At 45.7% G+C, this 12785-nt stretch overlaps 1 protein-coding gene and 1 long non-coding RNA gene across 2 annotated transcripts in view; both read right to left on the minus strand.

Moving 5' to 3' along the window:
* Positions 1–9696, minus strand: part of Mgat5 (alpha-1,6-mannosylglycoprotein 6-beta-N-acetylglucosaminyltransferase) — a 331078-nt gene extending 321382 nt beyond the window's left edge. The window contains exon 1 of the mRNA XM_077798161.1: positions 9654–9696. The gene's annotated coding sequence lies outside the window, so the exon portion shown is untranslated. The remainder of the gene's footprint in view (positions 1–9653) is intronic.
* On the minus strand, positions 3745–4734 carry LOC144254690 (uncharacterized). Its single transcript, XR_013343560.1, has 3 exons — positions 4609–4734; positions 4341–4417; positions 3745–4207 (listed from the first exon to the last, which is right to left on the minus strand). It is a non-coding gene; the product is annotated as an uncharacterized LOC144254690 (long non-coding RNA).
* Positions 9697–12785: the final 3089 nt, after the last annotated feature.

Raw genomic sequence — 12785 nt, forward strand, 5'->3', positions numbered from 1 at the left:
TCTTAAAACTGTTTATACACAATATTTACTAACATTCCATTGGCCAAAGCAAGTCACATAACCAATACCAGGGGTGGGAGTGGGAAGGAAGCAGAACTACAAAGCTACTGGGGGAAGAATGTGGCTATAGACAGGCCATTAATCAGAGCCATTAGTGCAATCAATCTACCACCAGTGATATTTATTGTTTATTATCACCTTGGCAGAAGCAGAGAGATCTGACATTATTTCAGGTTTTTTCCATTACTATTGCTCATTATGTTTGTTCATAATCACTTGTAAGACAGAAAAGCAGAGTGAAAAGAATGAACAGCTTTAAAACGCAGGCTTTTGTAACCTGGCTCTTCCACTTCTGGCTATGTGACCCTGAACAAGTTTGCTTCACTCCTCCATTTCCTCATTATAATAAAAGGTTCAGGGACAATTACATACTATGCGACATGTAGGAGTACTTGGCTCTCTCTCTGGCCTTAGCAGAACTCAAAATTTATTTAGATACTAATATGCTTTGCAAATAGTTGGTATGACTATGTTCAAAAAGAGAGGAATGAGGAAACAGGTAAATTTTCTATAACAGTTAAACACCTTCACACACACACAAACACACACACACACTCACAAAAAGCTAGTTTTCATAAAGGGTAAAGAATCGTTTCCTTTCAAAGAATTTTGGTAAGCACAAACATGGCCCCCAAAGATATTCATAACAGAATCCCTGGAACCTATGATCATATTACCCTACAAGGCAGATGTGATTAAATTAAGGACCTTCAGATGGGGTGATTACCGTGGATTATCCTGACTGGTCTAATCTAATCACTTGGATCCATAAAAGAAAAGAACCTTTCTCAGCTCTCTCCAGAGTACCAGCATGGGGGCAAAGCACAGGACTCAGCTCGGGGTTGGTGGTGCTGAAGGAAGGGGACACAAGCTGGGAATTCAGGCAACCCCTAGCAGTTAGGAAAGGCAAGAAATGGATTTGCCCCTGGAGCCAACAGAAAGGATGCTAGCTGGTGAGACTCCTGTTAGAGCTTTTACCTACAGAATTAAAAGTGACTGAGTGTTGCTTTAAGCTCCTGGGTTTGTGGTTGTTACAGCAGCAATACAAGGATGATGTAATCTAACAATGAGGCAGCAGAAAAGTCTCTCTTAGCCAGGTGCAGTGGTGCAAGCCTGTTATCCCAGCCACTGGGTAGGCTGAGGCAGGAGGATCACTAGTCAAAGCCAGACTCAGCAACTTAGTGAGGCCCTAAGCAACTCAGTGATACCCTGTTTCTAAATAAAATAAAAAAGAAGGCTGGGAATGGGGCTCAGTGGTTAAGCACACCTGGGTTCCATCCCCAGTACCAAAAAAAAAAAAAAAAAAAAAAAAAAGAAAGAAAGAAAGAGAGAAAGAAAGAAAGAAAAGTCCCTCTTGAAACAACAGGACTGGTAAGAAGAATTTCTGGAACTTGGAGAATATTAACTAGACATGGCATCAAAAATGGAAAGCTGTTTCTGATTCTGATTTTAGGGGCGGTTGGAGAAAAGGCAATATGATAGAAATAGCAACTCACGATATCATGGAAAAACTTTTAGTGCACTTTATAGGAAAGAACAATAAAAATCATCATCCTCAGCATCTAAGCACCCCTACTTATGACTAGTGGAAAGGCCTCACTAATAAAGTCTTCCACAGGAACTCTAGAGATTTCATTTATATGATGTTATTCCAGACCTGAACTCCAACACTTACTGCTCACTTTTTTTGTAGATGACAATAAGGTAATAACCCCTGGTAGGTATTAAAACACACACACACACACACACACACACACACACACAAACACACACACACACGTAATTTAAATCCGTTGATCTTCATGAGCCCATGTATCATATGCACTGTGAATGAGGCAAATGTCAACAAAAAGTCCACAGAGTGATTTGAAAAACAGAACTTTATAGAGGCACAAAGATCACATAGGACCTTAAAATTAGGAACACACCTAAGAATATCTGTAAGGATAGATTAAAGAAGCTAGAGTTCCCAGGAAGGATACACTAGTAAAACCTCCCACGCCCCCAGGACAGGAGAAGCTGAGTGACACATCATCTGACAGATGAGAAGCTGGGTCCAGGAGCACAGAGCCAGCCCACAGGGCCACAACAGCCCAGCTCAGAGGCCTCACCTGCCAGAGCTGGGGTTCACTCACCAGCCCCACCAACAGGCTTCTCTCGTGACTCCAGCACGCCAGGCCCTGTGTCAGGCAACGAGCTCCCAGTCTGTGCCTACTCGAATTCCAAACTCTTCTCTGTGTATTTCTTGGGTTAGATGTGGGGTTTTTTTTTGGGGGGGGGGGAGGGGGTTGTTTTGTTTTGTTTTGTTTTGTTAGAACAAGTCTAGGGGGGGAAATTTGCCCTTGTGGGAGTTTTTGAACATTTGAATAACAAATAAGGCCTGATGAACTTATAGAAGAAAAGTGACCCTATTTACCCAAGAGAATGACATTAGCACCTACAAAACAATGTACAGTGTAGACTGCCCACTTAACAATGGATGTCACCTTTACATCTAGCAAGCATAATGATTAAAAATCAAAGAGAAGTGGGGAGGATGTATCATTCTTAGGGAAGATTAGAAAATTGCATTAAAGGGGGAAAGCAACAGAGGGGCCTGATACTGTGCTTGCAGGGGTCTCACAGAGGACTGCAGAAACCTCATAGTACACATTCCTAGGAGAGGAGATAGAAAAAAGCTCCCCTTTCCGTACATGCCCCCCAACATTTTGCTGCCTCTACCTCTACTAGCTCTAAAAATTATAGTGGAGGAAGCTGGGTGTGGTAGTGTGGCCTGCAATTCCAGTGACTGTGAGGCTGAAGTAGGAGGATCACAAGTTCAAGGCAAGCCTCTGCAATTTAGTGAGACCCTGTTTCACTGTTTAAAAAACAAACAACAACAAAAAGACGGTGCTAAAGTGCCCCTGGGTTCCGTCCCCAGTACCTAAAGAAAAAAATATATATACAGAGAGGGAATGACAGAAATATATCAAACAGAAATACTAACAAAGGTACCAAAGGAAAAAAGAAAGATGAAAGATGAGATTAACAGGGGCATCAGAAAGTGCTTCCCTAAAGAAGATGCGCAACATAAAGAATTGGTCATTTAGAAAACTCATTGCTATGAATACCAGTAAATTTTTTAAAAAATCAGAGTTGAAAATAACAAATTGCCTAAAAAAAAAAAAAAATCAGCTGCAAGGAGACTGATATAAAACCCTTATCCTTTAAATGTAGTTGCTTCACAGGGAAGCACAGAAGTCATGTAAACAGGATTTGGCCCGGCTCGTGGCTATGTCAATGCTGAGTCCCATTTCCCAGGATGCTGTGGCACAGAACCACAGAATTTTGTGAGCCCGATCATTTTCTGGTCTTTGGACTTCAATATCCCCAGGGAAAAATACTGCTTCACTAGAGGAAGGGAGGTTATTTCTAAGCTGAGAGTCAGGACCAAGGCTTTTCATTTCTAAACATATAAAAGTAAACATCCCAAAAGATAGTGATAATAAAGGGTTGGTTCTTAGGTAAGCATTTCACTGTCTGCTAAAGGGAGTTTATACAAGAACAAAAGTAACTTGAGTGTTTTCTCAATCTTTTTTTATTATTTTTTTTAATTCATTGAGGGAATTTGTTTATTCTACACCTCTTTTTGCCACAGGTGTAGAATCAGACAACATCAACACTGAACAGATCTCTGGAGTTCATTCAACCCTCTTTCTTTCCAACCTGAGGCCCAAAGTGGTCATACAGGCTGACTCCGTGTATTCACATTTGCATTTGTCTTCATGACTGAACTTAACTCTTGGAGTAGGACCTAACCACAGAGCTACTCAAGGAACTCCAAACCCCTTGAGCAGCTAAGTTCTATTTATTGAGCAGAAACATTTTGAAGTCAGGAGCAGGTGAGAGAACTGATGTCTGATCCATTCCTAAGCACAAGAAGGGACCAGAAAGAAAGGAAATGGAGCCCACTGGTAGATCCAGCAGCAAAACTCCACCAAGTGGGCAATCTCAGGGGTCAGAGGAACATCTTGCAGGGCCTCTGCGCTCTTTCTCGGATTCCCCACACTGTGGAGTTGCCTTCACAGGCAACCTCTACTAGTTGGTTCAGGAACAGTTCTGACACCACTGCCACATCACTCTGTGCTCAAAGGTGAAAAATCAATGCCTAGAGGAGCAGGAACCCAAAGACACATTGAGAGAATTAATTAATAAGAGTAAAACATAACATTCAGCCCAGACAGTATCCTTAAAATGTCAGACTGCTAGGGTGGAACACACCTGTAATCCCAGCAACTCACTTGTAATCCCAGCTCTGTCAGGGACTGAGGCAAGAGGACTTTGAATACAAGGTCAGCCAGGGCAACTTAGCAAGATCCTGTCTCAAAACAAAATTTAAAAAGAGTATGTGTGGAAAGGGGAGTTTGGGCATGTAGCTCAGTGGTAGAGTGCCACATGTCTAGCCTGTGGAAGGCCCTGGGTTCAATCCTTGGCAAACAAGATGTCAAATTGCACAGGAAAAGCAAGAAGAGAACACATCACTCAAAGCGACATAAATCACTTACGTACCCCCAGCCCAGGAGGGGGAGGAACTGTGCCACTCCCATATTTGCTCCCCGACCATATTCCAAAGTGAAGCTGGATGTGAGTCCACTTGGGGACTCTAGGAAGACCCAAAAGTCCAGCACATTCTCTTCCCGGAACATCTCTATAAACAAAGCAGGCACACATTGTTATCAATTGTTCCCAAGGGACCCAGGGGCAGGGCTGGGGCTCAGCATTGCCACTTCCACCTGCTGGTAAGCAAGTCTGTCAACCTCTCTGCAGGTCTGTGTCCTCAGCTAGACAGGAAGGGGATCCAGAAGGACTCCACTGCTGACCCTTCCAAACCCCCAGTGTCTTAAGACTTCTTGGTTAGGATTATAAAGGAGGCCCTGCTAAGTATATGATATCCTTGACAGCCTTAGTAACTAGACATGGTCCAGCTAGCATGGGCTCTGGGTTCAAATCCTCACACTGCCTCCTGAGGCTGTTCAAGACTTTGGCCAGATTTCATGACCCTGCATGTTACAGTCTTTCTATGTATAAAAACTAGGAGCAAAATGCTTCAGGGTTGTAAAAAGGATTAAATGAGATAATACAACGAAAGCATGTAGACTAATGTCAATTATGGAAGATAAATCTTTTTCATCGTTATCATTCTTATTTTCTTGATTACCTGTTCTTGACATTTTTCTACCAAGACATATAATCACCATTACAACATACTTCCATGGCAGGCACAGAGATGTAGAAAAGAACCAGAACAGTCAGAGTGGAAGACTTTTCTGTGTGAGATACTTATAAAAAGCATTTTATACCAGCATGACAGGACCCATAAGCAGTTCGTGTGCAGAAGTACAACACTATGGAGCTCAGACAGGAGTAGGGGCTAGTACACCTCCAGGGCCAGCCACAACCACAGAGGAAGCAAACAAGTGAGCTCTTGTTATTCTAGGGATAACACTATAAGGCTGACTTCTTAAGTATATTGCAAACAGCAATACTGAACTCTTACTAGTAATAAAATATTTGGGCTACACCTCACCCCTGAGCTCGTGGACAATAGGGTAGAGAAAAGTTCCTTTTCCATTCGCAGCAGGGCCAAGGTCCAGCAGGCATTAACATGGGCCTGGCAGTGGAGGTGACAAAGAGACAGTGCCAATTTCCAAGGAGAACTGCTCCCTCCAAACCTGACACAATAGCTTATACCCCTTGCCTCTCCAGACTTTCGAGGCTAGACAAGGAGCCCCAAGAGGAAGGCCCCGCTCTGATTCCAGAAGGCTGTGTGTGTAGACAAGAGAGTCTATTCCTTCAACCCTTCTTACGCATGCATACAACATACAGAACAAAGTCAGAGAAAGGTACATTTAATTCTGGCAATGGAAAAAAATAAAATAGCCTAAATGGGCAAACACAGCTTAAGTCCCCACTCTCGGCTGAGAGCATGGTCGCAGTACTAAAGGCTCCTGGGACTCACCTTGGCAGCTTTCCAAGAGCTATTAGCTATTAGTTTGCATTAACACACTGAAAGAGAAGGTCAGATAAATTAAAAGTGAGAAGGTAATTCGGAGAAAGGACATCTTCATACTAAGAAACAGCAGAATGCATGACACATGGTAAAGACTGGATATATACTGAGTGCACTTACAGACAACATCAGGGTCACACATGCATTTGTGTTAGTGATATGGACACAGGACGTAAAGTGCATACAAGACAATAGCTTAGCTGAGAAACATTATAAAACTTTAAGGATTGAGAAGATCTTTACTGAATTTTCAACAGAAATTTCAAAGTATAGCCATCTTCGGACTATTAGGAGTGACTCTATACTTCAAAGCAATTATTAACTTTAAAGGCAGCCTGGTAAAACCTGCACTGACAAGTTCCAAATGCTCCACTGTCACCTACATGGCAATTCTGCCCCCACGAAATATAAATTTTTTACCTCCCTTTTTTTAAAGTACCTGTATTCTGGAACATACATACTTTCCTTCAGTCAAAACTATCCATCACCTGTTCACCTGGCACCAGGATACTTCTACAAACTGACAGTCACCATAGCAACCCCCCAGAGACAAACATGAAGGAACCACTTTCCTGAGACTCACTATAATAGCATCAACATACAGGGCCACCCCACCCAGCCCCCCCACCCCTCATAGAGCCAGGAGAACAGGACAAACAGGAGGATAGGACAGAAGAAAATGAATCCCTGATGCTCTTTAAGCCTCTTGGAATCGGGTAAAATCCCAGTCAGGATAATCACAGAGTGAGAGAGGGTACACACTTCCAAGCACAGAGGGTATTGATGACTATTCTTTGTGATTTTCCAGGCATCTCGGCAGGGCACACACGTGTTTCCTGACAAAACTTATTCCATTGTGACCCTGCAGTGACTTGGACCCCCAAACCTGTGGAATATAAGGAAAAGGTCAAATGTCAGTTTGCTATCTGGGACAAGTCCTGAGCAGCTATACTTCTCAGGGGAGGAGTCAACTCCCCACCCTCCCCACTCCCAGTTAGGGCCACAGTGGGGGGACTCTGGCATTTCAATGCCTTTGGAGACCAGATGAGCAGAGACTGGTTGGTTATTTTTAAATTAAGAAAACTGAATGGGAAGGGAGAAAACCTGATCCTTGTGATCTCTTAAGGCCCCTTCCAGCTTCCATATTCTCCCAAGGAATACTGCATATGCACATACATATGCACACACTTCTTTATAAAAATGTATACGGATGTGTGTGTATATATGTATGTATGTATGTATATATATATATATATATATATATATATATATATATATATATATATATAAATGAGTAGAGTATTCACACTTCCAAACACAAAGTACTTGAAATGCACACTGCTGAGATCAAAAGGCTAGTGAGCTGCTTTGCAGCAGCTGGGACTGAAGCACACAGATACCACTGACAGATCTGGGCAGAGCCTAGCAGCTCTCCTGACACTGCAGTTCACCTTAAAACCAACTGACTGGTGGCCATTTGGGTAGCTGCAAACCCTGCAAAACTCCATAGACTCTTTCTCCTAGTGATTCTAGTCACAAGTGTCCAAAAGCCAGAAGTTCAGGCTGGGAAAAAAGGAAGGAGAGGAAAGAAAATGCCCAAGCCCTATCTCCAGACACCCAGCTCCACTACAAACAGAAGGCTGGCAGAGCAACTTCCTTCCTCTAGTTCAGTTCCTTAAAAGGGCAAAAAGGTCATTCCCTTGATTTTCAGGGGTCCCCCTCAACACGTTGATCACAGGTACATTAAGTTGAAAACTGGAGAAAACTATAAAGTCCTCTAAAAGGAGGAATTTCACTCTGATCCTATACTGTCAAACAAATTTAAGGGTGTCCATCTCAGCCCTGAACAATCAGAACAAAAATAATTTATAGCAAAGAAGAAAGGAGTGAAAATCCCTTCAGATGAATGAATTGAGATGGTTTATCCCAGGCTGTTATTTTCTGGGATCAGACAAGAGTTCTGATCCCTCGTCAAGAATCAAAATGTGGGTGACAGAGGCCAATATCCGGGATGCAATAGGAGTAATAACCAACCAAGTCGCTCAGGTCCTGACAAAGAGCTGGGGAGCTTTGGGTTTAATGAACTTGCTCTCCACTTACAGACCATTAGAACAAGATCCTCCTCTTAACACTTTGTTGACAGATGTGCTGCCAGCCCACAGGAACAGTTTGCCTCCCCTCCAACTTCACAGCCCCAGTAATGCCCAACATTTCCTAACCAGGCCAGCAGGGCCCGGTGCAGACATTGGCGTCCTCCCAGTGTTGGGTCCTGGCAGGCAGAACCAGAAGTATGGGGCCTTAGACCTCCACTAACGTCTCAGAAAACCATAAGCATCACCTTGCCTGTGCAGCCCAGAGATGCTTGGCTGTTCTTAACGCTGCTGGACAATGCAAGCGCCACCCCTTCGCTCTTCGACAGGGTGGCTAGGAAAGCGCGGCTTTGTGTGTGACAGCGAGTGTGCGCGCGCGAACGTCCCCAGGCTCACACACCCCCTTCCACCTAGCCTGCTTGCAGCTCCCGGTCTGTGCGCGCGAGGGGCGCGCTGCGAGAGGATCCACCTGGCAGTCAGCCACGCCACCAGGCCTCTGGCCACACGGCCTCGGGAAGTAGGGAATGACATCCACGCCCCAGTGCCCAACCGCAGGGATGGCCGGAGAGAGCAGAACCCGGAGCCCGGCAAAGGCGAGGCAGGGGCCAGGGGCACAGAAGGGCGACAGGAGGGCACAGCGCTCCCCACTCACGCACCCCCCCCCGCCCCCAACTTTTGGAGCTGGGGGCCAGGGCGGCTCGCTACTCGGCAGGAAGTTCACAAGACCGCACTGAGCATGCTCTTGGGGAGTGTGTGCGCGGGTGTGGGCTCTTTGCTCCCTCAGCCTCAACAACCCGGCAGCCGCGCTCAGAGCTCTGGCCGGATTGTGGTCCAACCCTTAGTCCCCAAGGGGCCCTGGTGCCCGAAGGGCCTGCCTGACCTCCTGGCCCGGAGAGCCTGCTCGCCTCCTCCCTCCTCCCCAGGAGCCCGGGGCCAGTCCCCCTCATTCTTCTCCCCCACTGGCCCACGGACGAACCCACCCTGCGCGCCTGAGTCCCCGGGACTCCAGCACGGCCCACGCCTGCAGCGTGACCCCATCGGGCTCCTCCAAGGTTCGAGCGCCCATCTGCCATTCCCGGCTGCTCGCCTCCAGCCTGTGCCATCGGAGCCTCCTCTGGACAGGTCCAAGGAAAGCTTACAAGCCTCCTCGACCCGCGGCCTGGAGGGCTTCATTCTCCCCTTGGGAGGGGCTGCCCGGGGCAGGTGGGAGACTCACGGCGCGCCCCCCGGCTGCACTCCTGGGTCCCGCAAAGCGGCTGCGGCCGGGGAACCCACGCAGCCCCGGACAGGCGGCAGGCAAAGCCCGGGGCTGTGCCGCCCCCGGTGCAGGTTCTCCAGCGCACCGGTGTGCGACTCCCCGATCCCCCCGCTGTCCCCTCTGTGTGCATCTCCCCCCCCCCCCCGCCCCGGGGATGGCGAGCTCCGACATGATCGTCCGACCCAGCAGCTCTTACCTTCTTGTTGAGCAGCAGCAGCAGCAGCAGCAGCAGCAGCCGGGATCACCTCCCGCCGCCCTGCCCACAGGGCCCGAGGCGCAGCTGGGCGCGGGGTCGCGGCGCCCCGAGCCTGCGGCGCGGCTACCTGGGCTGGATCGCGCCCGGGGCCGCCGCCGCCGCCGCTGAGCCGCAGGGCCGCCGCCGAGCGGGCCGCGGCAGGGACGGTCTGCAAACTCCCAGCCCTGGCGGGGCCGCGCACAGCGCGTCCACACTCGGCCGACGCGCAGTAGAGACAGTCCTCTGGGGTGCAGTGGACCAGGGCAGGGAGTCCGCCCGCGATTTCTTAGAACCCTCTCCCACCCGACCTCTCCAACTTCTCTCGGCTTCTGAGCTCGTGGCTCGCGGAGGCAGGGATTCCGGCCAGGGACATTCGGCAAACTCCCCGCCCTCCCCGGAGGAGCGCTCAGCCAATTCGGAACGCCCCAGCTTTTCAGGGGTTGTCTGCAAACTCTCAACCCTGTCGAGGAGGACTTCCAGCCTCGCAATTCCGCAGCCCTAGGGGAGACAAGAGAGAGCCAGACCGATTGTAGCCATAAATAATGTTCTAGGGGCAGCGTGCAAATGCTGATATGACCATGTATCCTCCAGAGTGGTGCAGTCCAAGCCTGTAAGGACCTGTGGCCTTCCAGCGGTGAAATCCAATGAGGATGAGATTATGGGCTCAACTATCTAGTGGTGCAGGCAGCTTTAATAAATGCCCTGAGGCTCAGTTACTTCCTTCGTAGAATGGATTAAATGAGGCTGTAAGAGTTGCTGCCACTGGGTTTTTGTGACCTTGTGCAAGCCACTTAACCATTTGGGATTCAGCTGCTTTATCTGTGAACATAATAAATACAGATTCATGAGGCTATTGTGAAGATGAAATAAATGTAAAGTATTTAGTAATACCTGGCATATAGTAGGCACCTAGATAATGAATTTGGCTCCTCTTTCTCTGCCCTGCTTCCTGCCCCTGGTTTTATGAACACTCTGGACATATACCCAACCATTATACTGTTGTAAATTCAAAAAGAAATGAAACACATCCCATGCCCTGAAGGGACCACAAAGAACACTGATGGGCATGAAATGTTAAATCTGAACCTCCAGAGAGAATGCCTTATATTTACTAAGCATTACAGATCCATATTAAGTCATATCTGTAATGGAGGAAGAGTGGGCTGGTGAATAACCAAGCAGTGAAAATGGCAAGGTTCGTAACCCCAGCATGTTCCAGGTTTTTTAACACTACTTCAGGTTACAGTGAAAGAGTTTATGTTTAAATTCCTCTGACCTTCCGTGCAGGATTTCTCCATCCCATTTCCCTGTGGGTGTTTTCATTCTTGGACTAAGATCACCCCATCCTGCTGCTCAGGGTTTTCAGCAGAAGCATTTAGAAAGAGAGGATTGTAGAAAGTTTAAACTCTAGAAACAATTCAATTCATCTTCATATTGTAAGTATGTTCTTTGTGGTCCCTTCAGGACTACACACCCAGTTAGGGAGGTCTCCTGACTCCAGGACCTTAACACACCCTGTGGCCTCTCTTGCACAGAGAGTTTGAGGCACCAGGTCAGTTTTCCCTTTAACTTGAACCTGGAAGAAATAACTGGAATTCTTCCCCATCAGATGAGCCACAAAATATCAGCCACTTGGGTCCTCAGCTGTCAGGAATTGTCCAAGTAGTGCTCAGGGACCACAAGGAAATCTTCACGGACAAGACAATTCCTCTTCATAAGAAAAAAGACCTTTTGTTGAAATCCCAGGAATCCCAAGGCACGTATTTCCCTCAGTCCCTGGGAAGAAAATAATGTCTCAAACTTGCTTCAGGCACCAGGAGGGAAATAGAAGAATGGTGACATCTGGTGGCCAGGCCTTTCTGTGCCGAATATGGATAGTACAGATTCTAATCATTACAGATTCGCTAAGAAGCCAAGTTCTCACGGGTGGTTAATTGTACCACCTGGTTGCCTAAAGATTTCTAAAAGACATTAATCATTTAAACTTTATGGTTATTACAGATGGTTTTTCTCAGAAAGTTTTTTTACAAAAAAAAAATATGTATATGTAGAGAGAATAAAACGGTGTAAATCCATATTTGTATATGTATATGAATATTCTATGTTTGTATTATATAGTCTACTTATTTATAAAAATAATATACTTGCAACACCTTTGAAGAAATTAACACTTTCTCAATTGTTTTTTTCCCACAGAGTTAGGATTGCAATTTATTATACTAATAACTGCCAAAGGACACTGCTCGTAGACATAAAGATGCTCACTAGGATGGAGTTATCTGTTTGATCATGTCCTTTCAAGAGAGGACAAACTTAGGAAGAAAATAACACAGTGGAATTTCAATAGTGAAAACCTTGACAAGTGATGGTCAAGGTCATACCTGGTGAACAGGTATCTCTTTCTAACAGTATACCACTTGTGAGCAACAAGTGTTAGGTTAAAAGAAGAGAGATGTTAGGAATTATTTCACAACAATACCACAGTGTCTGTTGGCATTGCTAAATCTTCTCTGTGTTGCTCCATGCCTTCCCATATACTTGTCACAGGTACTGTATGTTAGATAATTGCCCAATTATAATCATAGAAAACATCTCTGTCCATACAATCAAGTCCATTGTTTTTCAGCATCTCTATGTGAGTTACATTTATCCTCATAATAATTTATGAGTAGATTTTATGATACACATTTGATACAAACAGCATCCAAGACTTTAAAAGTTAAATAATATATTCATCAATAGACACAATTGATAAAGATCAGAGCCAGAATTGAAACCAAAGTTTGTATGTCTCCAAAGTCCAGAATCTTTTACACCATATTGCCCATATTAGACAACATGTAAGAAATGAAAATTAGGGTGGAAACTACTCTACAGCAGTTTTTCTAAAGCACATTTCTTGATCTATTTAAATTGTATAAAAATTATAAGCAACAATTATGTTTGTAAATCTTAAAAGTCTGGGTCCCATGTGACTCAGTCTTGGAACAGCTCTCTTCGAAATAAACAAATAATATGTTTTTCGTGCCTAGGACTTTGACTATTTTTAATAGCTGGAGGAATTATCTGTTACATAATCCTAGTGGAAGGTAA

Source organism: Urocitellus parryii, chromosome 1 (assembly GCF_045843805.1).
Source record: "Urocitellus parryii isolate mUroPar1 chromosome 1, mUroPar1.hap1, whole genome shotgun sequence".
Lineage (NCBI taxonomy): Eukaryota > Metazoa > Chordata > Mammalia > Rodentia > Sciuridae > Urocitellus > Urocitellus parryii.